Source organism: Aulostomus chinensis, chromosome 1, assembly GCF_037954235.1.
Source record: "Aulostomus chinensis isolate RoL2024-O1b breed Wild chromosome 1, RoL_Achi_v1.0, whole genome shotgun sequence".
In the NCBI taxonomy this organism is placed as follows: domain Eukaryota; kingdom Metazoa; phylum Chordata; class Actinopteri; order Syngnathiformes; family Aulostomidae; genus Aulostomus; species Aulostomus chinensis.
The window spans coordinates 19,343,757-19,371,072 of NC_141320.1; the positions used below are offsets into that span (position 1 = coordinate 19,343,757).

General features: G+C 46.1%; 1 long non-coding RNA gene and 3 other non-coding genes across 5 annotated transcripts; 2 read left to right on the top strand and 2 right to left on the bottom strand.

Annotated features, from left to right (window-relative positions):
* Window positions 1–8,000: 8,000 nt before the first annotated feature.
* trnas-aga (transfer RNA serine (anticodon AGA)) lies at window positions 8,001–8,082 on the bottom strand. Its single transcript has one exon. It is a non-coding gene; the product is annotated as a tRNA-Ser (tRNA).
* A 3,150-nt stretch (window positions 8,083–11,232) lies between these two features.
* trnar-ucg (transfer RNA arginine (anticodon UCG)) lies at window positions 11,233–11,305 on the top strand. Its single transcript has one exon. It is a non-coding gene; the product is annotated as a tRNA-Arg (tRNA).
* Window positions 11,306–15,491: 4,186 nt separating this feature from the next.
* Window positions 15,492–15,573, bottom strand: trnal-aag (transfer RNA leucine (anticodon AAG)). Its single transcript has one exon. It is a non-coding gene; the product is annotated as a tRNA-Leu (tRNA).
* Window positions 15,574–20,871: 5,298 nt separating this feature from the next.
* LOC147270683 (uncharacterized) lies at window positions 20,872–26,970 on the top strand. Of its 2 annotated transcripts, none has more exons than XR_015115704.1 (3): window positions 20,872–21,022; window positions 24,243–24,578; window positions 26,589–26,970. It is a non-coding gene; the product is annotated as an uncharacterized LOC147270683 (long non-coding RNA). The 2 variants fall into 2 exon arrangements; XR_015115703.1 differs by lacking the exon at window positions 26,589–26,970 and adding an exon at window positions 26,139–26,544.
* Window positions 26,971–27,316: the final 346 nt, after the last annotated feature.

The following is a 27,316-nucleotide window of genomic DNA, read 5'->3' on the forward strand; positions in this document are numbered from 1 at the left end:
CAGAAAGATCCATAAACCCACCAACCAGAGGTGTGTCTGGTACAGATGTGGAATTATTGGCTCACACAATGTTGAGGACACTGGAAGAAGACAAACAAAAAAGGCTGGTGTGATCCAGACCTTCATCAAAAATGGTCCTGGAGAACTGTTCAATGTGTCAGGACTTCTGTCCATTGTCTTCTGCTTATCCTGTTCAGGGTCATGGAGGGGTGGAGCCTATCCCAGCAGCTTTTGGGCGACAGGCCGTGTTCACCCTGGACAGGTCACCAGTCCATCACAGGGCCAACACATCCACAGAAAAACATTCCAAGCCAGACTCAGGAGGATCTCTCCACCCTACAGACTGTAAAGGAATCATCAAAGATGGCAGTTGAAGTTCTGTGGATCTGTGCTGGATTCCTCATCCTCACGGACCAGAAGTCTGTCTGAAATACTGCACTGATTGATGATCTTTTCATGAATCTGGAAAAGCTTCTAAAATGAAAGGAAAACAATCCTATCTTCTTCATGCCTCAAGCCAAATCAAACCAAGAGTTCTTTTATCATATTTTTTTGACTGGTTGGTTGTTGAAAGAGAGCAGGACAGGACAGACAGCAGAAGACAAATATAGAGAAGGAAAGACAAAGAGAAAGGAGGGAGAGAATGACAAAAAGATGGGAACAAGATGAGGGTGAAAGACAAGCAGAGAGAAAGACAGAGGGACAGGGGGATGGAAGACAGACACACAACCAACAACAGCAGCAGCAATAATAGTAAACTAGCTGCCAATGATAACGTCTCCTGGTCGCTGAAGCAGTCAACTTCATAATAGGAGGATTGAAGAGCCAGGAAATAAAATATTAGCACAATACTGATGTGAACGTTCGTGCAATACTGAGAACACTGATATGTAGACGACTAGTAGGGGCGGCACGGTGGTGCAAGAAGACAAACAAAAAAGGCTGGTGTGATCCAGACCTTCATCAAAAATGGTCCTGGAGAACTGTTCAATGTGTCAGGACTTCAGAAGCTCCAATCCTCTCTAAGGTCCAGTGAGAGTGGAAGAGATTATAAATGAGAGAAGCAGGGCCCTCACTCAGAACTGAACCAGCTCAGTTGGGAGAGCCTTAGACTGAAGATCTAAAGGTCCCTGGTCCGATCCCAGGTTTCAGCAGAGGAGCAGCATTGACTTTACTTTCCAGTGGAGGAACTGCAGACATGAAGGAAACTAACATCTTGTCCTGTGCATTCTTGTGACATTCAGGACATTTTTGGAGCCTCTTGTTGGATTTTGCCACAGAGAATCAGAGCCAATCAAAAGCATGGTGGACTTCAACATGGAGGACTGAACAAGTCAAGAAAGCATCAGTTTGACCTTCACAAGTGTTTCTGTTCCTGTCTCAATGCTGTAGAAAGAGCCTGAGGAGCTCAGAGGGTAGAGCATCAGACTTTTAATCTGAGGGTCCAGGGTTCAAGTCCCTGTTCAGTTGCTGTGGAGGTTCCAGTGTTTGACAACATGGTACTAGATGAAGTTTAGTGTTGAACAAACTGTCAACATTAAAAGTAGAAGTGTTCTTGTCTTGCCACTGTGAGACAGTTGCTAGAAAACTGACCAATAATAATTTCATGTGGCATGCAATTAACAAAAGACCTACATTGATGGTCGAGGGGGGGGCTGGAGCCTATCCCAGCATCTACGGGCCAGAGGCGGGGTTCACCCTGGACAGGTCGCCAGTCCATCACAGGGTCAGCACACAGAGACGAACAACCATTCACACTCACATTCATACCTACGGTCAATTTAGAGTGTCCAATCAGCCTCGTCCCCAATTACATGTCTTTGGACAGTGGGAAGGAGCCGGAGTACCAGAGAGAACCCACGCATTCATGGGGAGAACATGCAGGCTCTACACAGAAAGATTCCCCACCCGAGCCTGGACTCAAACCCAGAACCTTCTTGCTGTGAGGCCACAGTGCTCACCACTGCACCATCATGCTGCCATGCTCTCTTCTACTTTCCTCAATTGTGTTTCTTTCATGTCCTCCTGAGATCAAAGACAGAATTCTAGCTACTGTCAAAGCCCTGATGACATCATCAGGAATTCTGACTTTGATCTGGAGACTCTTGCTTTAATCTGAATTTGATCTGACTAATGTTTTAGTTTAGGTTGCATGATACCGACCACCTCATTTCTCCTGATGGACTGGTGACCTGTCCAGGGTGAACCCTGCCTCTTGAACAATGTCACCTGGGATCGCCCCCCCCCCCCCCCGTGACCCTTAAAGGATAAGAACAGAAAGTGGATGGAGGGATGGACTCAACACTGAAATCAGCTGATCTGATCCACATTCTAATGTTTCCTGTCCCTCTTTAGGAGTCAGTGAGAATAGTAGTGTATATAATAATGTATATCCAACCTTGTAGTATCTTTCCAAAGCTTTTAGTATTTCTTCTTGTTTCTACTTGTAGTTTTAGTGTCTGGATCTTTTCTTTTGATGTCCTGCTGTCTGCTCTTTGCTTTTGGAGCTTCCTTCAACAACTACCAGGCCTCCTGGGTACTGTAGGAAACATGGTCAAGTTCTTCTGACTTCTCCAGGAACGTCCTGCTCTCATTGGTCTGTCTTCATTTTGACTCCTCCCACTGCCACAATGACCAGCCTTTATACTCTTGGTGACTGGGGCCCTGGTTGCTGCAGGCCTCAACACCAGCCTGTGGTTGTGAGCAGGGCAGAACAGAACTGACAGTATCTCCCATGCAGGACCTGGGTCAGCGCCTGGTGCCAGCTGGGGCACCGCTTTAACCTGGACCCCTAGAAGATCTTCTCCAGGAACTGGCCTTTTTCAATTGAAACAGCGTGAAACTTCAAGTAAAGAATTAAAATTATTTAATTCACAATGAGGTCTCTGTCATAAAACAAAGGAACAACTGACTACCTCACCATGACTTCACCCTGATAACCAGGAGGTAACGTGGTAGTCAGAGCAGTGGTGCTCAGGTCTGTGGACTCAGAGGAGGATTCTTCTTTTGGTCACAGGTTTGAAGATATCAGTGGAAGAGAGAGGAGAGGCTGTGAGAGACCTGCCACACCTCTCCAGTGACCTGGGACATGATGGCAGTGGTGGGATTTGAACCCACGCTTCCTCAGAGACTGGAGCCTTAATCCAGCCCCTTAGACCGCGTGGCCACACTACCTCACTGTGCTGCTCTCTGAGTTGGTCTGCTAAAGGCATGTTGAAGAGGAAGTAACAATGATATCAAACTGATTCTGAAGGGGGACCCCTTCCCTCCACGGTCACAGGAAGTGACGACAGCGCTGCTAGAAGCAGGAAAGAAATGGTAAAAGGACTCAGTTTGTACAGAGCCTTTTTACCTCAGCAGCACTCAAGGAGCTGAACAATGTCCTCTCATTCACACACTCACACACTGATGCTGAAGGCTGCCATGCAAGGAGCCAACCTACTCATCAGAAGTATTTAGGGGTTCAGTATCTTACTCAAAGACACTTTGACATGGTCACTGGAGAAAGTGAGGATCAAACCAGCCACCCTTTGGTTGCCAGACGGCCATGCTACTCCTGAGTCATGTGACCTGGATAAGATGGTGAACTACAGCTGATCGCCATGCTAGCAAACCTCTTTTGTTTGGTTTGGTTGTTGTTTAGTGACTGTGGATGAATACACAGGAGAAGTTGAGCATAAATTTGTGTTCCCTGTTCACTTGAATATCTGCAGGAGTGTGAGGTGGAAATAATAGTTGGAGGAGAATGAGAGTTCAGTCTCAGCGCTATGACCTGTGCTGACACTAAAACATGTCAGCCCACAGAACAAAGATGGCAGTCCTCTGGGAAAGCAGGTACACCACACATACATGAAGAAACCCTACAGGAAACAAATATGTTGCCAGAGACTTTTACTCTGTTTTTGTTGTTTACCCAAGAACAGGATTGGAGGGAGACTGATGGTCGCTGTTTGGGTTTTTGGAAAACAAGGAGGCTGTGGGTTCAAGCTGGATTCTCAGAGACTATTTCCCCAACCTCTACATTGGTATCTACACTGTCATCCAGTCACGTGACTGAAGTCATCCAGTCACGTGACTGAAGTCATCCAGTCACGTGACTGAAGTCATCCAGTCACGTGACTGAAGTCATCCAGTCACGTGACTGAAGTCATCCAGTCACGTGACTGAAGTCATCCAGTCACGTGACTGAAGTCATCCATTTATGTCAGTGATGTCACTTGGCAGGACTGTCATTGCCGTCTCATTCTAGAAAAGAATCCAGACTCCACCTGTGGCTCCATGATAACTGATGGACCTCTGGTTGGAGGCTGGACGATGATGTTTGGACTGGAAGGAAAACTCCTTGTCCAAATTCCATTGTGTTCAAGTTTAAAGTCCCACAATAAGAAGTAGCTGAATCTGACAGGTGGAGGTTTGGAACTACAAGATGGTGATGTTTCCTTGACTTGATGCTCTGACTGTCAGGGTAGATGACAGTTTCTTTCTGCTGCTTCATCTGAGTGGCTATGATTGGAGCTTTTACCCTCCAAGGTTGTTTGGTTCCAGGGGAAATTTTAGAATTCCAGTCCCCAACCTTGGCTGTTCTGAAACTCTTCTCCTGAATCACTCCTGAGCTGCAGCAAGAACAAATACCAGTGCCAACCAGATCAACTTAATGGCTGCTCACAGCCTCAGACACTTGATTTCCATCAATCTGGAGCCAAGAAGGCCCTCACCTGTGGTTCTCCTCCAGGAGGGTCCAGGTTCTGCCATTGTGGCTCCTGGTGCCACTGCCAGAGAGCCTCAGCTGCACACTGCAACATTTCAACAGGAGATTGACATTCCTTCAAATGTCCTGACATCTTATTCCAATGGTTCTGTTCCATATTTATATTTTAAATCAATCACACAATGAAAGCTGCCTCAGCTGCTTTAAGAGAGAGAACAAGCTAAGAGGTCTGAAACCAGTAAAATATGCTTTTCTGTGTGCAAACTAGTGAGGGGCATGGAAGGATATTTTACCACCAATACAGAACCCAGACTTTAGTCATGTGATGAGATGGCGACTCTGATTATGAAGTTAATGGACAAAATGTGACTTGAAAGAAAACACATTCCTTCAGCAGACTTTGATCCAACATTGAAGTTAGATTTTGGTGGCTGCTCCATGTTGGAGGAAACCAGGCAATGTTGGACCATCACAGGGAAGCTCTTTTGCCTCCTCTGCTGCCAGTTCAACCACTCACTCCCATCAGTGAGAGCAGCTTCAACTGGGTTTGGAGTTTACCACTGTGGATGCATAGGAATGTTGAGAAAATGTCCTTTGTCAGAAGTGGGATTTGAACCCACGCCTCCAGGAGCGACTGCGACCTGAACGCAGCGCCTTAGACCGCTCGGCCATCCTGACAGAAACTTAGATGCAGACTGAATTAATTCATTGACAAAGTAGAATTTTTTCCACAGGAGCTACTGGCTCCTTAGTTGTTGCATTTATTGTTAACATTAAACACACAGTCTGAGTTCATGGCAGTAAGAAATGATTTTCATTTTTCTAAAGGACAAGAAATGAACCAGAACATTAGAACCACATGGCATCTCTTGATCAGTTTGTTACATGGGACACATTCCAGACAGGAAGGTCCCACCAAGACTTGAACTGGGATCACTGGATCCAGAGTTCTCACCCTTCCACCATGGAACCAAACACAATGAGGAGGTTCCTCTAAATACCACTTGACATCACCTGCAATCAACCTGTTGCTATTTGGAGGTTCATCTTGCTCTTGTTCCAGACTACATGGACAAAAGGAACAAGAACCACAAGGAAATCATGGAACTCCAGATTGATTCAGGACTTTCTAACTCCATCGTATGACCTGGGAGCAAAGACTGGCCAGGCCTTCCTTAATTTATCAGTTAATTACGGCTTCAACAAACATGCCACTTAATTAAGTTACCAGAATTTCTCTCATTGAAAAACCCACCAGCCTGATTTCTTGACATGACATGAAAAATTCTCCAAGAACCCACAGTTGGGTGGAAAGATACCAGGAGGAGTCCTGTTCCTGAACCATGGATGGAACAAAGTCCACTGGAAAACTCAGCAGTTCCTGAGTGCCAGATCCTTCCAGGAGCTTGGGTCTCCCCTTGACTGTGGTGATCCATGAGATCAAGGAGGACAGAGGAAAGAAGGATCCTGTTGGAGATCTCCTCCCTTCTTCCTCCACTTCACTACTACTTGGATGTCAGGAATATGAGGTACTTTACTCAAATGAGGTATTAGGAGTTTCCTGTTTGACAAGAAGGAAGTCAGAGGTTCATACCTCACTTGTTGGTGGTGCCCTCAACCTGCTGAGAGCATCACTTAGTTCTCTACAGAGAAACATGGCAGCTCTGCTGAAGGCTGCAGGAAACCTGCTGGAACGGAGACTTGGACTCAGGTCACTGGATTCAAAGTCCAGGGTGCCAACAGGTCCACCAGGGCATCTGTGCTTTACTTACCGTGTAAAAAGGACCACAGTGGTCGTCTGGTTTTAATTTAACAAACAAATACGGTTGAAAACTTTGAGACAGTGACACAGGGCTCTTATTTGAAGGGCCATGGGATGGGAAATATCCCAGACCTCTGAGATCAGAGCGTTCACTTTGATCTCAGGGTCCTGACTTTGGGGGTCCTTCCTTTGGTCTTCAAATACTTGTGGTTTTTATTGGCATAACTTTCAACTTGCATGCAAAAAGAGAATCACAGTCAATGTAAACCCAGCAGACAGTGTTTATTTCTAATAAATCAGACAATCACACAAATGAGAATGAAAGGAAAAAACAATAAAATGTTTTAAAATCCTTCTCCACTCTAAAGCTTTTGAAAGTTCATTTGAAGGTTCAAAGGTGGTGGTGAGGAGGTCACCCTGATCCTCCCTGTCGTCACTGCCAGGATTCTTTCTTCTGGTGCTGTGGTTCTTCTGATGAAGGGGGCGTGATGTTTGCTGTCTCAGGCTCCACCAAATGTCCTCTTTAGGACGCCACAATGTGGTCTCTTCACTGCTCCATCTTCCCTGCATCGGAGACACCAGGGTTCCTCCTGGTGCCGACCCCATCGTCCTTCTACCCAATGGTGCGGCCATGGATCCTCAGAGGATGCTGGGATCCTTCTTCTCATCAGAGCCACAGTTTTTCCTGGAGGGAACAACAGGAGCTTTGTTGTAATGTTTTGCTCGGTGTTTCCTGCACAGAGCGTCAGGATCTGTGACGCCATCTTGTGGTAGGGGGTCATCATCTTGTTGTGTGGTAGTGGATTCATTGATCTGCTGTTTCAACACATTCAAGTTCATTATCCTACAAGTCAAAGTACATTTGGTGTGGAGTTTTAGTTTCTGGCCTCAATCATAACGTGTGCCTTTCTTCTTCATGAACATTTCTCAGCTTTGTAAGTTTATTCTAGTTTTTCTTCCTCACTTTTCTATTCCATTGTTGTTGAATATTCTACTGCAGGTTGGAGTTCCCTGTTGACTGAAGCAGAAACAGGAACAACAAGCTGGAGGCTGTCAGAGCTCCAAGTTGGGCCGCTGATATTAAAGTAGGAGATGAACACATCCAGGTTAGCATCCCTCTCAGAAGCTGCTACTTTAGCTCTTCAGAATACAGCAGCCTAGCATAGCTTCATCTGGCCAGTTAGTGGCCCACTTTGATGTCTGGGATATCAGGTTCAAGGTTCTTCACAGCTCTGAATGAAGGCTTTCTAAAGTGTTAACAATGCCATAAATAACACAAGCATTCAGTGACCCTTGATAAAAGGAGACTCACCATCAAGGTGGACCAGTTGAAGAACAAAAGGACTTCTCCACTATCACATTTCTCCTCACTGGTCCAGACTTGGGGGACCTCTGGACTAAATGTAGAGTTGAGGAAATGGGCTTGTGGTGGCCCAGCGGTCCACAGACCTCCTGTACAGTCACCAAGCGCTGGCAGACTCAATCCTAATGTCACAATAAGATGTTGTCTCTTCTGGAACAGCAGTTTAACGTTGTTGGCAGGACTCGAACCTGCGCGGGGAGACCCCAATGGATTTCTAGTCCATCGCCTTAACCACTCGGCCACAACAACTGCACTCCCATTAACATTAGTAGAGGATTGATATTCAACAATTTATCTTCATTGAAGCACAGTAGATTTTTTTTAAGGAAAAGAAGACAGGCAGATAGACACCTATGGTCAGTTTAGAGCAGGGGTGTCAAACTGATCCAGTAAAGGGCCGTGTGGCTGCAGGTTTTCATTCCAACCAAGCAAAAGCAACACCTGGTCCAACCAATGAGCCATGTGGACACAGCTTGATTGATTTAAGTAGATTTTTTGCTTGGCTGGAATGAAAACCTGCAGCCACACGGCCCTTTACTGGATCAGTTTGACACCTTTGGTTTAGAGTATCAGTCAGCCTTGTCCCAATTGTATGTCTTTGAATGGTGGGAAGAAGCCGGAGCACCCAGAGAGAATGGGGAGAACATGCAAACTTGCTAACCACTCCACCACTGTGCAGCTGCGAGTAAAACCTTCCTTTTAAAAGGTGGGAACTTTGAGCAGATCCAGGATCAGTGGGAACAGACATCTGCTTCGACCAGTTGGGGGGAAGAGAGCAGGGGCCTCATGTATCAATACTTGCGTGGATCTCATACTAAAAACTTGCGGTCGCAAGAATGCAAAGTTGCTTACGCACCAAAAGATCCGGATGTATCAATATGTGCGGACGCCGGAATCCATGCACGTTTCCTTGATACATCCCAATCAGTGTGGAATTGAGCGCAGATGTTGGAGCAACCTGGCCCGCCCCCGTTACGCCCACCTAGAAATACGCAAATTCATTTAAATAGGGTCTCCGCTGTCGGCACTCACAAAATAATGTCAAAGAAAAAGAGGGTCACTGCGTGGAGCTGGAGGTGCTGGTAGGAGAGGTGGAGGAGAGACAGCAGATTCTGTTGGTCAGCCTGTCCAGTGGTGTCAGGATGAACAATGAAGGTTGAGAGTGGATAAGAAGTGAGAGGGTGAACGAGGTGGGTTCAGAGCAACGCTCCCCCGTGAGATGAAAACAAAGTGGTGGGACCTGTTATTGGCTGAAGTTCAACACTGTGCATCACTAAATGAAGAACTACAATAATCAATTGGCTTCAATCTAAATTTAAATAACAATGTGGAAAATGGCACTAACAGGACCTCAAGGTGGAGGTCAAGCGGCGTACAGCTGCCCTCCGGAGGAGCGCCGGCCAGACAGGTGGGGGTCAGGGAGAGGGGCACCTGACGGAGTTTGAGCAGGTGGCGGCAGTCATGGGCAGCACCTCTGTGGGGGGATTGTCACCACCACCCACGCTGACTCCAACAGCCTGGAGGAGAAGTGGCAACTCCTTTTCTTAGCAACATTTCCACCTGCTTTGCCACAGATGTAAAGGCAACAAATACACAGAATCAGACATTAAATAAACCAATAAGTTTAATAGAAACTGATCCGTCAGCCATGCCGCCAACGTGCAGCACCCCTGCGGGCTCCCGCGCCAGCCCGTCCACGGGCTCAGAGTCATCCGCCAGGACCAGCAGCATTCGGGCAGCCCGTCCCCCGGCCCCAGCACCAGCACCAGGCCAACAAGCGGTGGACGGTCCTCCCGCCCACCTGGACCCAGCAGCACATCCTCCGGCCCACAGGGATCCAGAGGGAGGGTCCTCACACAGGCAGTCCTGCAGTCGCACAAGGAAATTATTAGGGGAATAACGGGGATCAATGAGCAGCTCGACCGCCTGATAAATGTTCTGGAACGTTTAGTGGACAAAATAAATTAATCTGGCTTCTGGAATCGTGTGGTAGCTTCTTACCCTTTCACACTGTGGAAATGAAATTCTGGTGTGCGAGGACGGCTGCCCGGCCGGGATCGATGTCCATCCCTCCAGCCTCTGCGCATCGATGATCTGCACATTGGAGTGGAAACCCTTACGATGAACGTAAGCGTGTTCCTCATGGGACGGCATTTTTCTGGCAACATGAGTGCAGTCATTAGAGAATCCGGCTCTTGCTGCAAATTAATATTGGTCTGTTCAATGATCAGGTCCACCACCCAGGGCCTGGCCCGGCCGAGGGTCGACTGACTCACCCCGGAATGGTCCGCCATCTCCCTCTGGAAGGCTTTTTGGACCCAATGTATGTGCGGTTATCAAAAAATGCCAGTTACCAAACACCGCCACAGGGTGTCGCCAACTGACCAAAGTGCAGTTAACGCAAGAATCGGCTTTCCGCCAACTTCTACGGCAGCTCTAGAGTTCGGGTGAAACAACGCAAGAATCGCAGAATTTTTCGCATTGATACATCTGAACATGAGCGTCGATCCTGGTTTACGCAAGTTTTTCTTGCGTAAACCTCGTTGATACATGAGGCCCCGGGACTGCTCCAAGCTGAGAGGGATCCCTCCTTTGAGCTCCATGGAGCTCCTGTTCCTGCTGTCACTCCATTTGGTGGCCATTCTTGAAAAAACCCTTTCCACAGATCCAGGGATGCTGGGATGCTCCAGATGTGGCTGATGATAGATCCGCCCCCTGTGTGGGTGGAGCCAAGAGAGTGGAAAAAGACTGTGAGACCCAGAAATCAGGGCTTCTTCTCCTCCATCTTAAGGTGGTTGGACTGAAGTCTCAGGTCTGACTCTGCATCTGGTCTCTGTGAGCCAACATCAATATTCTTGGACCAGAGAAGCTGATGAGTATTTAGTGAACCTCTCCCCTGAGGTGGAACCATCCTGGGCAGAAGAAGAGGCAACAGTTCCTCCTTCAACACTTTACTGTGTTGTGAATAATCTGCAATTCCAGGGAGAGACGGTGTTCAGGAAGCTGCTGAAGGGTGTTCTTGTTGGCCTCACGTCTCCATTTGAGGCGTCAGTTTCTGTCAGTGACACTTAGCAGTCATTAAGAGGGCCAAAGCCGTCCCGCTGGTCGCTACACGTCGTGTGCAGAGCCTTGGTCGTTTAGGTTGTCTTTCTTATTTTCTTCTTCAAAAAGTGAATCATTTCATGTAAAATAATTCATGTATGATATATTTTGTAAATGATCATGTTTTTATTACTGAATTCTCTCCTCGTGTTCCAGTGATAACTTGATGTAAACTTGATATTTAGACAATCTGGCAGCACAAAACCAGAAAATGCCACCCTATCATTGAAACTTCCTGTCAAATCAAGTACAAATGAACATGTTGCCTTTCTTCTATTCAGACAAACCTTTCCTGTAGGGCTGGTGGCGTAAAGGAGAACGCGTCTGACTTCGGATCAGAAGATTCTAGGTTCAACTCCTGGCCAGCTCGGTTGGAACTTCCTACTCAAGTGGGACCTTTGATAAAAGTCACTGAAATCCTCCAAGGTGTCTTCTCTTTGGTGCTTAAAGCATGTGACCAGGACCGCCTTCTTCCATCTGCGAAGTATCGCTAAGATTAGGAAGATCCTTTCCCAGAGTGATGCTGAAAAACTGGTGCATGCATTTATCACTTCTCGGCTGGACTACTGCAACTCTCTCCTGTCAGGATGTCCTAAATACTCTCTAAAGAGTCTCCAGCTGGTCCAGAACGCTGCAGCGAGGGTTTTGACGGGAGTTAAGAAGAGAGAACACATCTCTCCCACTTTAGCTTCTCTCCACTGGCTTCCTGTAGGATCTAGAATAGACTTCAAAATCCTTCTGCTGACTTATAAGGCTCTCAATGATAAAGCTCCATCCTATTTGAAAGAGCTCATTCGTCCCTACTGTCCCACCAGAGCACTCCGCTCCCAGAATGCAGGTCTTTTAGTGATTCCCAGTATCAATAAAAACAGACTGGGAGGTAGAGCTTTTAGTTACCGGGCTCCTCTACTGTGGAACCAGCTCTCTCCATGGGTCAGAGAGGCAGACACTTTAACTACGTTTAAGTCCAGGCTTAAGACCTTCCTCTATGACAGAGCCTTCAGTTAGGACTGGTTCAGGTAGCTCTGAACCATTGATAGCTATGCTGCTACAGGCTTAGACTGCTGGGGGACACATCAGGTTACATGGAGCCCTTCCCTCCTCTCCCCCTCCCTGCACATTTTTGGAACTGTCATTACCACTACTTGTTGCACTTTGTAGTTTGGCCTTGGTTTCTCGCAGTCTCTGTGTTTCCACAGATCCACCAGAGCCCCAACCGCCGCCTGCATCGCCCCCCCCCCCTCTTATTCCCTACTGTTACACCGGCCTGCGCTCCCCTTCCATGAACCAGTCTGCCATCCAGTCCCCCATCAAGCTGGCTTGCTCTCCCTGCCTCCCCTTCCAGAAGCTTCCTTCTTCAGCTGTTATTAACATTTCCGTGTTTCCCACATTTTGTATTGTAAACTGTTTTCTTGTCTGTAACAACATCTACTGCACGTCTGTCCATCCTGGGTGAGGGATCCTCCTCTGTTGCTCACTCTGAGGTTTCTCAGATTTTTCCCGGTTAAAAGGGTTTTCTATGGAGTTTTTCCTCAGTCGATGTGAGGGTCTGAGGGCAGAGGATGTTGTTATGATGCCTTGTGAAGCCCTTTGAGACAAACTGTTGGTGAAAATGGGCTCTACAAATAAAATTGCCTTACCTTGTGACATTCAGGACATTTTTGGAGCCTCTTGTTGGATTTTGCCACAGAGAATCAGAGCCAATCAAAAGCCTGGTGGACTTTAACATGGAGGACTGAACAAGTCAAGAAAGCATCAGTTTGACCTTCACAGGTGTTTCTGTTCCTGTCTCAATGCTGTAGAAAGAGCCTGAGGAGCTCAGACGGTAGAGCATCAGACTTTTAATGTGAGGGTCCAGGGTTCAAGTCCCTGTTCAGGTGCTGTGGAGGTTCCAGTGTTTGACAACATGGTACTGGATGAAGTTTAGTGTTGAACAAACTGTCATCATCAAAAGGAGGTGTTATTGTCTTGCTACTGTGAGACAGTCGCTCGAAAAGTGACCAATAATAATTTCATGTGGCATGCAATTAACAAAACACCCACATTGATGGTCATGGGGGGTGGAGCCTATCCCAGCATCTACAGGCCAGAGGTTCACCCTGGACAGGTCGCCAGTCCATCGCAGGGCCAACATACAGAGACGAACAACCATTCACACTCACATTCATACCTACAGTCAATTTAGAGTATCAATCAGCCTCGTCCCCAATTACATGTCTTTGGACTGTGGGAGGAAGCTGGAGTACCAGAGAGAACCCACGCATGAACGGGGAGAAGATGCAGATTCTGCACCCGAGCCTGGACTCAAACCCAGAACCTTCTTGCTGTGAGGCCACAGTGCTAACCACTGCACCATCATGCCGCCGTGGTCTCATATACTGGAACCCACGCATTCATGGGGAGAACATGCAGGCTCTACACAGAAAGATTCCCCACCCGAGCCTGGACTCAAACCCAGAACCTTCTTGCTGTGAGGCCACAGTGCTCACCACTGCACCATCATGCTGCCATGCTCTCTTCTACTTTCCTCAATTGTGTTTCTTTCATGTCCTCCTGAGATCAAAGACAGAATTCTACTTACTGTCAAAGCCCTGATGACATCATCAGGAATTCTGACTTTGATCTGGAGACTCTTGCTTTAATCTGAATTTGATCTGACTAATGTTTTAGTTTAGGTTGCATGATACCGACCACCTCATTTCTCCTGATGGACTGGTGACCTGTCCAGGGTGAACCCTGCCTCTTGAACAACGTCACCTGGGATCGCCCCCCCCCCCCCCCATGACCCTTAAAGGATAAGAACAGAAAGTGGATGGAGGGATGGACTCAACACTGAAATCAGCTGATCTGATCCACATTCTAATGTTTCCTGTCCCTCTTTGGGAGTCAGTGAGAATAGTAGTGTATATAATAATGTATATCCAACCTTGTACTATCTTTCCAAAGCTTTTAGTATTTCTTCTTGTTTCTACTTGTAGTTTTAGTGTCTGGATCTTTTCTTTTGATGTCCTGCTGTCTGCTCTTTGCTGTCTGCTCTTTGCTTTTGGAGCTTCCTTCAACAACTACCAGGCCTCCTGGGTACTGTAGGAAACATGGTCAAGTTCTTCTGACTTCTCCAGGAACGTCCTGCTCACATTGGTCTGTCTTCATTTTGACTCCTCCCACTGCCACAATGACCAGCCTTTATACTCTTGGTGACTGGGGCCCTGGTTGCGAGCAGGGCAGAACAGAACTGACAGTATCTCCCATGCAGGACCTGGCTCAGCGCCTGGTGCCAGCTGGGGCACCGCTTTAACCTGGACCCCTAGAAGATCTTCTCCAGGAACTGGCCTTTTTGGTTCCATCAAGGCCTGAGAGGATGGTGAAGAGTGATCCTCCACCAGGCAGCACAGTCAGCAGCAGCCATTTTGTTCCACTAGAATCAAGTATGATAGTGACAGACTGGTGAGTACTTGCTAACTAACACTTCCTGTTTTTACTGCTATTTTTCCATGAATGTGCTCATGTTGGCTGGTCCCCAACCACAGTTTCAAAGCCATGATGACATCTTTCATCAACAATCAGACTTATTTTTTTTCTCTATTTGGACAAATAAGGTTTCAACTGACACGGCTGGCCAACGTCCTGGAGTTCATTCAGCCTGGAGAACCAGGTGCTGGTTCCTTCTTTTACCAGGCAGGAACGGGCAGCAGATCCAAGATCAGTAGGTGCGGATGTCTGCTTTGACTGGTAGGACTAAGAGAGCAGGAGAGCTGGTCAGAGACAAAGACAGATCATGAAGAAGGAGTGCTGTATTCTGCTAGCACATGCTAGTGACAGTCAGAGATCAGGAGTCTCAGCAGGGAAAGATTCATCTCTTATTTCAGAGGACAATTGGACGTTCACTGGAAGACTGTGAATGTTTGAGGGTCAGAGGTGAAAAGAGGACAAGTGCACCTGTTGTGTGTGATGGGGCACCAGCATGGAGGAAGTTGGAAAACATTTCCAGCTAAACAGCATGAAACTTCAAGTAAAGAAGTAAAATGATTTAATTCTGTGTTTAACTACCAGGCCTCTGGAATAAAACCCAAGGAACAACTGACGACCTCACCATGACTTCACCCTGATAACCAGGAGGTAACCTGGTAGTCAGAGCAGCGGTGCTCAGGTCTGTGGACTCAGAGGAGGGTTCTTCTTCTGGTCCTGGGTTTGAAGACATCAGCAGCCTTGTTGGAGTCAACTGGGATGTTCCTCTCAATAGACAGCAGCATTAAATCAGAGAGCCTGTCTGCGCCATGGCTCCTCCTAAGCTGGTCCTGGATCAGCTTCAGTTTGGAGAGTCACTGTTACACTGAAGCAGACTGGGAGGAGCCTGTGGCTCTGGGTACACTGTGCCCATGTTGTTGGCTTGAAGGCAGCTCAGCGTTACTGCACATTGTTGTTTTGGAGAGTTCAAGATGAGGAGAACACCTCAAGTTCAGGACATTTTCTTCCCAGAGTGATAAAAGCAGCCAACACCTCCAGCACAGAGAGGTTGGGAGAGACCAGCCACACCTCTCCAGAGACCTGGGACATGATGGCAGTGGTGGGATTTGAACCCACGCCTCCTCAGAGACTGGAGCCTTAATCCAGTGCCTTAGACCACTCAGCCACACTACCTCACTGAGCTAGTCAGTGAGTTGGTCTGCTAAAGGCATGTTGAAGAGGAAGTAACAATGATATCAAACTGATTCTGAAGGGGGACCCCTTCCCTCCCGCGGTCACAGGAAGTGACGACAGCACCGCTAGAAGCAGGAAAGAAATGGTAAAAGGACTCAGTTTGTACAGAGCCTTTCTACCTCAGCAGCCATGCTAGCAAACCCCCTTTGTTTGGTTGTTGTTGTTTAGTGACTGTGGATGAACACACAGGAGAAGTTGAGCATGAATCTGTGTTCCTGTTCACTTGAATACATGCAGGAGTGTGAGGTGGAAATACTACTGTTTATTTTTGCATCTCCACCTTCCAGATGCTGGTCTCCTTCTGGGGTCCTGACTGACCTCCACCTTGTGTTCTGGATCCACCTGAACTTATGGTCTTTCCAGCTTGTCCATCTGTTCAGCCTCACGTCAGTGTCCAACTTGACCCGAGCCTACTTGCACCCACAAACTCAGCCAGAAACCTGGGTGTCATGATTGATGACCAACTGACCTTTCAGGTTCATGTGGCCTCAGTTTCTCGGTCTTGCCGTTATGCCCTTTACAAACATCAGGAAGATCAGACCCTTCCTGACCCAACAGACCACACAGATTCTGGTTCAGGCTCTTGTCATCTCACGCATTGACTACTGCAACTCTCTTCTGGCAGGCCTGCCTTTATGCTCATTCAAGCCTCTGCAGATGATCCAGAATGCAGCAGCACATCTGGTCTTCAACCAGCCCAAAAGGACACATGTCACCCCGCTGCTGGTTTCTCTTCACTGGCTTCCAGTGGCAGCCAGGATCAAATTCAAGGCACTTCTCTTGGCTTACAAAACAGTCACAAGAACGGCTCCAGCCTACCTGGAATCCCTGATCCAGGTCTACTCTCCTTCTCGCCCACTACGCTCTGCATGCGAAAGACGCCTGGTGCTTCCAGCCCAGCGCTGCTCCAAATCCCTAGCCAGACTCTTCACTTCTGTTGTTCCCAAATGGTGGAACAAACTACCAAACTGTGCGTTCTGCTGAGTCCCTCTCTACTTTTAAGAGACAATTGAAGACTCAATTGTTCAGAGAGCACCGAGGCACTTAACCTGACTCTTCTCTTTGTCCTGTGGGGTAGAATCAGTCAGAGGGTCCAAGACCCAGCACTTAGTGATTATGTAGCACTAACTGTGTTGTATGTCTGTTTATATTAAAAAAAAAAGGGAGGGGGGGGCGACACTTCTTCTGCCACTAGATGGCGGTACCTGTGACCAAGTCACGACTGTAGTACTTTTGCGCTTCCTTTGGACTTTTCCTTAATTAGGTCTAAATTCTTGCTTGTGTTGTACGTCGCTTTGGACAAAAGCGTCTGCTAAATGAAATTGTAGAAAGGCAGTGACAATGACATCATCAAGACAAAACCTTGTCCTTACAAAAGGTGATGGTCACGTGATTTAACCTTCCTCCTGTGTGACCTGTTGGAGGTTTTAAATGCAGCAAAGAAGCACATCAATTTGTTTATTGTATCAAGGCTTTTTGACTTTGTCAGGAACCTCTAGTTCAACCAAATCAAACCAACAAATGTTGTTCACTGAATGATCAAATAGTGAGGGTCTGTCTGGACCAGTGATCAAAATATGACAAAGCAACAATCAGAGCCAAACCTGAAGTCAGAAGTGCACTGTCAGCAACACTGCCAGCAGCTCCTCTCCCAGTCATGGGAGCTTCAGGGACTCTCATCAGCCTCGTTCTCCCGTCGACCCGCACAACAACACAACAAACAAAGAAGGCAGGTCCAGTGTGGTCCAGATAAGACCACTGGACTGCAGGGTCCCAGTATCACTGGTGACAATGATTTTACCAGCTGGGACCTTGGACAAGGACTTCTCAGAGGAAACTCATCATGGAGGCTCAGTGAAGAAAACTAGACCTGAGCTGCCTGCTGGAACCTAGCAGGTGAAGGACAGAGCTCCACCTCTTTAGAGACACCACCACTGTGGGCTCATGTTGGCAAAAGAAGTGGGTCAGTTTTTGACACACACACGTATGTTGTTACACACGTAGACTTTTCCTGTTTGTTTTTTACTGGTTTTGAACCAGTAACTGGTTTCTGTTGGTTTGATTTGCTTGACTGGTTGTTGCTTGTTGACCTTCTGTCACACCCCAGACACGGGTATGGGTAGTGTGAGACCCAGACATTAAACCATTGATGGCAAAACACGACAGAGTTGCATAAGTTGTAACAATATTTCCCCAGTTGTGATACACAAGTGTAATAAAGCAGCTATATACAGAAGGGACCAGAGGTCTGTAATAAAAATAATCAAAACTAAATAACAAGCTCAAAACAAAAGCATAATAACTCATACAAATTAATTTAGCAAAATGCAAATCAAAATATTTAACGATCAAACACGTACAGTCTATGTTTTAGCAGTACACTTTCAAGAATAAATCAAATATGCATATTCTGTGTTTTAGCAGTCACAGTACTTTCAACAAGAATAAATCAAATATGCATATTCTATGTTTAAGCAGTCACAATACTTTCAACAAGAATAAGTCAATGCACATATCAACCATGGTTTACTCTTAGCTCAATCAATAGAAAGAACATCATAACTTGGAAACAATAGAACTTTTGAGAAACAATATTCACCTCTGGACCTCAGCAATGAGCACCTCACCCCAGCAGAGTTAACAGCAGACTGCCTTGTAAGCCCACTCTCTCCCTTTATATACTCTCATGGCCCCTCCCACCAGACAGACCAAAGACCAGTTAAGGGGAGTTGTATTGTTTTCCCAAATTGTTCTGTGTACCTTAACATACAGCAAAGAAACACCATGTCCTTCAGTGACCATATATATCTGCTACTTTGCAATAAACAAATGTCCAGTGTCCTTCATTGACCAAACCCATTCACATGTCCATGTACTGTTCGAGTTCCCCTGTCTCCGGACAGGGAATGGTTCGCCCCAATTTGGGCGTAGCCTTCGACGCCTACTTAAAGGCTCCAGCCCCACCCTGACTCTTTTAGGATCCAGTTCAGAGCCCTGGTGAAGGAGAAGGTTGTAATTTGTTTGATGCATGGTTTTGTTGAATAAATGTCCTTTAATGTTGCTGGTTGTTTCCGGGTTTGTCCATGTTATCCCACCAAACAATTGTGCACTTATTGAGGTGGGTTAGGGACAAACAGTGACAGTGGGGTCTAGACTGTCACACCTTCCAAATCCATATTTTGGGTTCTGGCTTGTTCTGCTTTTCATTTTGTGTTTGTATTAAAGTTCTGTTGCTGAAAAAGACTTTTTTTTCTCTTTTTCTTGAAGTAAATATATGAGGGTCTAAACTGACCCATAACACCATGGATGTTCCAATAGTTAATGATATTAAAATGAATACTAAATCAAACCAATCCATGTCAGAGATGTGTTCTAACACCCTCAGTAACGGTCAGGAAACACAGCAACCTTTGGTTCATTTCTAGGATTTTCTTGAGGTTCATTTTACCATTTTTTTAACTGAAATCGAGGGTTTAGTGACTAAAAAAAGGTCCAGAGGCCAACAACTAAATATTCAAACCAATATTTCCATGGATAAGGAAGCCTGACAAGGTCACCAAGAGATGGAAACAACTTGGAGGATAGAAAACTGTTTTAGTTTATTTGACAGCTGATTGAAGACGTGGGTCAAAACTGACCGTTACCATAGAGATGGGAACAGGAAGCTGACACAAGAGGAAGGTTCCAGCTCTGAAAAAGGAGTTTGATCAAAATCTTGAACTGCCAGTAGAAATATCCTTTTGTATGTTGACCTTTGTTGACAGAAGTCACTTTAGCTTGGCAGTGACAAGAATGGCTGCTAGCTTGACAAAGAACTGCACAAACCAGGTTCAAGCTGGACTTTGGACCCTGGTATCTGCAACGACTCCATCAACTCCTAATCTAGCAGCTCTGCTGGGTCCAACTATTTTACAGAACATTTGACAGACCTGTGGAGCAGTGAGGACACACATGAGTTGATCACATGATCCACTGAAGCACCATTTTACCAGCCACTGAGGTCACCAACATGAGCTGGAGTTGGGAATCTTGAACTGAACCTGGTATCACAGCGACACCTACTGCTGCAAAATGGAACAGCAACATTGAACCAAGTACAGGATTGGAGGGAGACTGATGGTCGCTGTTTGGGTTTTTGAAGAACAAGGAGGGCGTGGGTTCAAGCTGGATTCTCAGAGACTATTTCCCCAACCTCTACATTGGCATCTACACTGTCATCCAGTCACATGACTGAAGTCATCCAGTCATGTGACTGAAGTCATCCAGTCACGTGACTGAAGTCATCCTTTCAAGTCAGTGATGTCACTCTGCAGGACTGTCATTGCCGTCTCCTTCTAGAAAAGAATCCAGACTCCACATTTCCTCTTATCTATTATTGTGTTCCTCCCTCCTGGTCCTTACTCTGAATTCTCAGAGTTTCTATCCAGTTCAGTTCTGACAGATTCAGTCATTAGTGTCAATAAATTTCCTTTTCTACACTGATTATATGTCAAGGTTTGTGTGGGGGGGTGGAGCCTATCACAGCTGACATTGGACATGAGGCGGGTTCACCCTGGACAGGTCACCAGTCCATCACAGGACCAACACATAGAGACAGACAACCATTCACTCTCACAGTCACACCTACTGTCAATTTAGAGTATCAATCAGCCTCGTCCCCTCTTGATGTCTTTGGACTGTGGGAGGAAGCTGGAGTACCAGAGAGAACCCACACAGGAACAGAGAGAACATGGAGACTCCACACAGGAACAGAGAGAACATGGAGACTCCACACAGGAACAGGGAGAACATGGAGACTCACACAGCTGGGGCTCCAATCTGGAACCTTCCTGCTGGGAGGCAGCAGTGCTCACCACTGCACCATTGTGTCCCCTGAAAATGCCACCAGATCGTTTGGATTCTCTCTAAAATGAAGTACACATGAACATGAAGAGGTTTTCACAGGGCTGGTGATCCAATGGATGGCATGACCATGGGCGCTGCTGGGGGGGGGGGTACATGGGAACGGTTCTAAGGGCCCGAGCACTGACAGGGGCCCTCAGTGGGGCTGTAAATTAAAAAAAAAAAAAGATAACTTAAAATGAGCTAATTAAACATGGTTGTCTATTTCCATTACTTTTTTCTTGAGTTCTTCATCACATTGTCATTTAAGCCCCCCCCCCTCTTGCACAATGGTGCAGTCCAATTCAAACCCGCGAATGCCGCTCTGAGCTCCGTCACTCTGCCGCTGCTGCAGGTGTGCGCTCACAGCCGCTGAGTCGCTGATGGACGGTGTGAGAAACGAGCGGTAATAATGAAGTCTGGTTGGCTCAAACGAAGAGGAAGACGGGAGAAAGAAGAGAGGAAGAAAAGAGGCAGACAACTGGTCCCTCAGTTCTTCTCCAAGAAGGTAGGCTCACTGGCCTTGAGAGTTCTAAACGCTCGTGAATGAGAACAGGGTTCTGATGAACGCGGCCCGATGAGCCAACCAGGAGAACAAGTTTACAGCGAGCGGTGCAGTGCCAGTTCTCATTTAAAAACGCTGCCTTTGTCGTCACGGTGAACAAACAGCTGAAGTGTGTGAACTTGCGAGATAAACTGGACTCAGTACAAGATAAAATACTACGTTCTGCTGGTGCTGAGCTCATGACTAATGGGTGCCCTAAATATGCACAGATTCAGCTTCAGGAGGACACGCCCACCCAAACTACTGGAACCAGGTTTGGAGAAGGAGCTAAGCAGTACATAAAGGCTGTAGGATTCTAGTTTTTAAGGCCCTGGTCCATCAGTGCTCTGCCACAAACCCAACTTGTGGGTTGGGGGCGTGTGGGTATCCCTATGTGGGTCTAATCTGTCACACATTCTTTATAGTTGATTTCTTTATTGTGTTACTTCCAGCCTTTATCACAGTTCAGTTAAATTATTGACTGTTAGGGGAACACATGGAAGGCTGAGTGTGAGTTCACTACAATGCATCTCACTGGCCTGCATCCCTGAAACAGTGCAGTCCATTCTGCCACTCTCCCTTCTGACTGCATTCGTCCTGATCTGCTCTATGCAGTCTATCAAATGCAACTCCAGAGCATTTTTGGAGAGGTTTGTGTGCACTTTGGATTTTTTTGCCCTCTGCCCGTTACGGTTGCTGGTGGAGGAAGGGCATTCAGTGAACTCAGACTGATCCTGAGTCACCTCAGGTCGACCATGGGGCAAGAGAGCCTGAAGGGTCCTGCAACACTTTCAGCTGAAAGGGAATTGGCTCGCTCACTGGACTTCAAATATTGAATTTGTGACTTTGCTACAAAGAAGACTCGGCGCCTCGACCTGGGCATTGAAGTCTTTACTGTGTGAGCAGTGTAAGTGAAGATGTCTTCATGTTGTTTGTATGTAGTGGAAATATTTTGGTGATGAACTTGAAGTACAAAAAGGCAGCAAATGGCAGGGAAAAGACAAAAAAGGATTGGAATTGCTTTTATCTCTGCACAGACTGGGACAGAAAAAAAGGCAGCCACTCAGTGAAAGCTGGAACCCCATTGAGACGCATTATTTTGAAACGTGGTGAAACCTCAACGAGCTGGTGGGAGAGGTGGGGTGGTGCTGGGGGCTTGTCTCACATGTTTTTGCCCCTCGACCCTCTTCCTGTACGTTGGGGTTTACCCCGGTGGACGAAAGGGTTGCTTCCCTGCGCCTTCGGGTCGGGGAACGTGTCCTGACGGTGGTGTGCGCGAATGCTCCGAACACCAGTTCAGAGTACCCACCCTTTTTGGAGTCCTTGGGAAGAGTACTGGATGGTGCCCCGGCTGGGGACTCCATTGTCCTACTGGGAGACTTCAACGCTCACGTGGGCAACGACAGCGTGACCTGGAGGGGTGTGATTGGGAGGGACGGCAGGCCCGACCTGAACCAGAGTGGTGTTCAGTTATTGGACTTCTGTGCAAGTCACAGTTTGTCCATAACGAACACCATGTTTGAACATAAGGATGCCCACCGGTGCACGTGGCACCAGGACACCCTAGGTCGCAGGTCTATGATCGAGTTTTGGTCAGATTCTTAGTTCAAATCAACACAACATTCAGCACTTCAGAAAGTTTTCCACGCTTTGTAATTAAGTAACTTGTAATAAGTTTATACGTTTATTTAAAGTCACACAAACTCATGGTCCATGAACAGGCAATGAAAAGTCTGACAAAAAATGCAGTTATGATGATGGGGGGGGGGGGGGATTTGGGGGGCAAAATTTGAATCTTTCAAGGGGCCCAAAATTTCTGGCGGCGCCCCTGGTCCGGTGGATGAATGCTGCTGCATTTTTCAAATTTATTTCTGTGCAGAAATAAATTACACCACCTGTTTGGGCGAATACCAAACACTGAGTCTCCTTCTCCCACTCAACACTCAACACAATGCAGAGCAGTAGCAAGGGTCTGCTGAGATGTAGGCCCAGACCGGCTCCATGTACACGAGGTGGTAAAAAGACTAACGCCGTGCAAGTGAAAAAAGCGTGATGCAACAAACAAAAACAAATGCATCATCACATTTTGCGCCGCAAACAGAGAAACGATGCATAGCACAACATGAAGCGAACCAAGAATGCGGCTCCAAAATGAAAACGCTGCAAAACCAGTCGCCCCCAACGCAAGTGCACCGAACCTGCAGGGGGCGCTCTCAGCCCAACAGCTCAATGCAGAGACGCGTAGGAGAGGAGAGGAGACGGCTGACAGACGTTTGGTTTCCAAGAAGAGCGGGAAGAAAATCAAGTTACGGCGTAGCGTGGTAATGTGATTTTATTTGACTGTTTACATAAAATTAACTTAAAATGCTAATTCAAAGATATCACTGCACAACGCCTCACATTACGGGACGTTCATGTTATTAACATGTTCACGCTGCCCCTTTGCTTGTCTGTTGTGAGCCTGCTTGCTGGTAGCAATGAGATAATCTGAGATTAGAGACTGATTATCGTTCAAATACTACATTCAACCCTCTATCCCAGGCGTCCAAGCCTGTCCCCTTGTTTTAATTTCAGATGTTCTGTCCATTCTGTGGCGCTGCACTCACAGCTTCCCTACCTTTTGCTCTGTATGTGGCTTAAACATAAGTTTTTTACAGGATGTCCACAAGGAGACGCCTGCCACTAGTGGACATATGGATGTTGCACAACCTAGCGCCAGTGCAGCTTAACAGATTTATGGATTCTGTGACATAAAATGATTCAAAGGGGCCTTAAAGGTTCAATCATACTCTTGGATTTCTAAAATCGCTTCTTTCTATCGCTAGCCTGGTGCAGTGGCTGGACTCAGATGAGTAATGAGAAATGCTCTGTATAAATTAAGAGTGTTTCAGGAGGTAATAACTGTGTATTTTTTTCTAGCAGGGAGCTCTTCCATAGAAACCTTTTTCCAGTTCAGGGCTGTTAAGGAGAGGGAGAGAAAGTCCTTCTTTTCACAGGAATATCAGGCCTCTCAGAGCCAACAGAAGAAGAAACCTGTGAAGGTTTGACCTGTTGTTCACATTGCATAGGTTGTTTAGATTCAGCTGTCAATGCAGACCCGCATCTTGCAAAGTGACCAATCTCATGGATTTGCCATATTGAATCAATTTCCTTTTTATTTCCTATGTTATTTGTTATTTTGCAGATGTTGGGGTGACGAAGTTGACAGGTGACTCCCTAAAACCTGTTAGAGGGAAGTCCCTTCCTCTTTCCATTCAGCCTCACTGGTCGTCAGAGCAGCTCTTGGTTGCTGCTGTTAAACAGCAAATCCATTTGAACCAGGACCTGAGGATGACGACCATGTTTGTTGAACCCTGATGGCAGAGAAGTGAGAAACGTCCCAGGAACAGACGACCCTTTCACATCCAGGAGTACAAGGAGGCAAAGCCTACCAAAGAGTAGCATCTACATTTGCACTGCAGAGGATTTGGAAACCAGTTGGAAGTGTTCATGTCTGAATCCAGTTCATACTCCATTCATGGTTTGATTTGAATTTATTCACCTCTGTCTTTTATGTGCAAGATCACTTCTGTCAGTTACTCAAAACATGCTAGTAATTTCTGCTGAAATGGCATTTTGTCAAAGGTCATACTGGACGGTCGTCTATGACGATGCCAGTGTTGTTCATGTGAACTCGCCATCCAAGGAAAGTGCTAAGGGTTTTAAGCAATAGTCCAACATTTTTGGCAAATTGGCCTGTAGTCCTACTGCCTTTAATCATGAGTAGGTACATTCTCTAGTTATCAGTTGGGGGGGGGGGGGCAGTATGAGTCCTTCAACTCATCAAATACACAACAACTCCAAAAGGCTGTCGTGGACAACCTGTGACATGTACATTTGACTAAAGTGCACACACTGAAACTTAATTGATTCATGTGTTGGAATGTTCCTTAATGATACATTAATACTTCATCGTGTGGTGAACTGAGTTCACTACCATTCTGCTCACTAAGTGACTCATGCCTCTGCCCCCCCAGCACTGAACAACAGGCGCTGATATTGAAGGTGACGTTCACGCCTAACCAGGACTGCACGCAGTGTGTTTCCTCTGCTGCTTCTGAGACTTCAGGGCTGCAACTGGGCTTTACACAGTCAGAGCTGCTGGTCTGACCAGTCACCAGGGTGTCAGCCATACTGGTGCAATTTCATTGGTTCCTCAAAACAAAAACACTGAGTCTCCTGATGATGGACAAATTGAGGAGGACAATAAAGGAAATATTTCATTCTACCAGCACCTGAAGCCTGAAAGCAATTTGATCCAAATCTGATCCCAGAACAGAAGTGAGCACAACTGATGTTCTACTGCTGCTGCTTCACTTTCCCTTGGAGAAATCATTTCACATCCATTTAGGAAATATAACAAAAGCTTCCATCAGAATTTGACTCCATCCTATTGAGAACTTACATGTAGGAGTTGTGTGCATTGGTGGGAAGTGAACCCTAAAGCCACTCTCCTGTGGGTGGAACCACATCACTGTGTGTTCTGAAGCTGCCAAAGCAGCTCATCAACTTGATGAAACTTTTAGCTTCAACCTATTTGATGAAGCTTCTTCTCTTGTTAATGATTCCCTTTTGTTTGGAAGCAGAGCAACGAGTCAGGCATCATTAAGAAGCCTTAATTACAGGATAACTGACTCAAGTGAAACCAGAAAGTATGAAGCAACCCTGACACGTTGTCCGTCTATATGTGTTGTCCAGCCCCCTTGCAACCCTTAACAGTATAATTGGAAGTAAATTGATGGATGGATGGAAAATTCAAGGTGCACTTGAAGGCAGCATCTCAAGCTCACAGCAGCCAATCAGATCCCAAGTTCAGTCTGTTGGGGGAAGTAAGCTTTTTTTTAATTAATCAATTCAAAAATACAAAATAAAGCTCTTTAGCCAGGGTTACAACATAGAAATGTAAAGCAGTACAAAGACATCATGAGTTCAGACAAATAATCAGACAAAAGACAGAGAGATGAAAAATAAGATGAAAGATGAAATTTACCTCAAATTTAAACAAGTTGTCCTTTTTGATTTGGTTGTCCTTTTCTCGCAGATGTTTTCATTGAAACAGACTTCTCCACGTTGGACCAGAATGTTCGACCACACAAGCAGTGATGGAAGAAATGTTCAATGGATTCTTCTCTCAAGCCACAGAAATTACAGGAGGATTCAATTTCAGTCTTAAATCTCTCTGTTTTTCAGCTGGATAAAGAAAGATACCTCTTTCATCTTCTTAAGACAAATTCATCCTCCATCAGCCACACTTTTTTTCCAATCTTTCACTGTAAAGAGAATTTCAATACATTTTTGCAGAGGGAACAGATTCATTTATTAAAGGAGTTCTAATAAATTTGTTGGAACAAATCCTAGGGATGGAGTTATAACAACATGATATTCCTCTGGTGGAGCTTCTAGATCAAATTTAGACACCAGTTCTTCAACGTAAGTAGTAAGCTGGCACGTGGTCATTATTTATTTATTTTTTTTCTCTGTCTCACTGCAGCAAGAAGTCATGCACGTAGCAAGCAGAAGCATCCAGGTAGTGACCACATTAATCAGAGCCAGGAGGAGTCTTGACACCAGAATAATCGGTCATCACGTCGGCCAACTCTTTCCGCCCTGCTGGGAGTCTGAACCCTGACGTCTTCAGGAGTGGAGCACATGCAAATCAGAGAGATATCCTTTGACTGTTGGTAGATGAGCTGCTGCTGCTGCTGCCTCACGCTGTGGGGGCGGGGCTATGTTGAATCTCCATTCTTCTGTCAGGGTTTATTAGAGCCATAAGAGCACCTCAGTTTGTAGGAGCACCCTAAAATGCACATTTCTTCTACTGGTCTTAGCACACAGCTGTTTTGTGCTGATGTAAGGAACGTTTGTTGTTATTGTTTAGAGAACAAGTCTTCATGCAAAATGGTGTATTTTATGCAAAGAGAGAAAAATGGGGATTAATTTGCATGGAGTGATTTATTTTATTCTGAGTTAAAACACTAAACACTAAAAATGTTGATTTCACCAAAAACTGGTGAGGTTATTGATTTAAAGCATGTTTAACATGTGAAATAGTTGATATTTTTATTGACACGTTGGTTAAACAGGAGCAGTTTCATATTTAATGGTATTCTTATTGTGTCAAAATATGCTGAGCGTATTTTTTTTTTGTGTGAGAGTAAAATAATTTTACTGTGAATTCATTCAAGAATTGAATTCAAGAAATTGAACCACTAGAGAGAA